At 38.4% G+C, this 1,400-nt stretch overlaps 1 non-coding gene across 1 annotated transcript; it reads right to left on the bottom strand.

Annotated features, from left to right (window-relative positions):
- Window positions 1–498: 498 nt before the first annotated feature.
- On the bottom strand, window positions 499–605 carry LOC115031880. Its single transcript, XR_003837516.1, has one exon. It is a non-coding gene; the product is annotated as a U6 spliceosomal RNA (small nuclear RNA).
- Between the last annotated feature and the right edge of the window lie 795 nt (window positions 606–1,400).

The following is a 1,400-nucleotide window of genomic DNA, read 5'->3' as shown; positions in this document are numbered from 1 at the left end:
TTGTAGGTGGTTTTATGTGCTTGTGGCTCCCTGCTTTTGACTTCGTTGTGAGATACTTAATATCTTGTCCTTTCTTTGGTGCAGGTATCTTCCTTATGTTGGAGTTTTCCTTCTAGTATCCTCTGTAAGGCTGGGTTGTTAGCTAGATACTGTTTGACTTTGGTTTTGTCCTGGAATATTTTGTTTTCTCCATCTATGTTGATTGAGAGTTTTGTTGGGTATAGTAGCCTGGACTGGCATTTGTGTTCTCTTAGAGTCTGCATGACCTCTGACCAGGCTCTTCTGGCTTTCATAGTCTCTGTTGAGAAGTCTGGTATAATTCTGATAGGTCTACCTTTATATGTTACTTGGCCTTTTTCCCTTGTGGCTTTTAATATTCTTTCATTACTCTGTGCATTTAGTGTTTTGATAATTATGTGATGAGAATATTTTCTCTTCTGGTCCCATTTATTTGGTGTTCTACAGGCTTCTTGTACCATTATGTCCATCACTTTCTTCAAAATTATGCAACACTTCACAAATTTGTGTGTCATCCTTGCTCAGGGGCCATGCTAATCGTCTCTGATTCATTCCAATTTTAGTATATGGGCTGCCAAAGTGAGCATATAATTTGTTGTTTTAAGCCAGCAAGTTTTGGATAGTTTGGTGCATAGCAAGAGCCAACCAATACAGAAGACAACTGGTACTTAAGTTATCCAGGCTAAAGATAATGGTGACCTGGGCCAAGAAGGATGTAACACATTATAACTAAAGTTGACATGTATTGGAGTTGATGCTGATAAAATCACATCACTGACAATGAAAATGAGAGGGGAAGAGGAACAAGGTTGTTCCACATGAAGAGTACAGTAGCCAATCATAGATAGCATGGCCACAGTTTAGTACTAGATAAACTGCAAATCCCAGAAGGTCTCAATACCATGAGAGCTAAGAATGGTAAGTAACAACTGCTGCATCTCATCTGTCTATTTTTGCTCTCCAGGAGTTCATCGAGTCTTGGCTCATTTAATGACAGTCAACTTGCCTGCCCATTTAAAGATGGCTAAGTACTCATTCACAAAATGTTAGATGTATTTGTTCAATAGTTCTCAGTCAGATTTTTCCAGGGCCATTATATTTTAAGGGAACCTTAGTCAATTTAGGTAGAAATGTCTTCAAAATGTCATTTTCTCAGGACTGCAAAGTTATGATAGGGCAGGACAGTACAGAAATTCCTCCATCTTGTACTTTTCCTGGGGCCATTTTAGGTTTAACTAGAATTTTATCTTATTGATGGAGAATCCTGTGAAAAATTATTCATCTCTATTCTAGCAATATGAGGTCAAGGTGTCCCAGAGAACTTAGCTTATATTAAACTGCCTGCTTTTTCTAGCTTTCCCCTCCAGCTAACTTAGCTTCTG

The sequence above is a fragment of the Mus caroli genome, chromosome 8 (genome assembly GCF_900094665.2).
Source record: "Mus caroli chromosome 8, CAROLI_EIJ_v1.1, whole genome shotgun sequence".
NCBI lineage: Eukaryota > Metazoa > Chordata > Mammalia > Rodentia > Muridae > Mus > Mus caroli.
The sequence above is the reverse complement of the archived record's forward strand: the minus strand, read 5'-3'. Positions and strand labels throughout refer to the sequence as shown.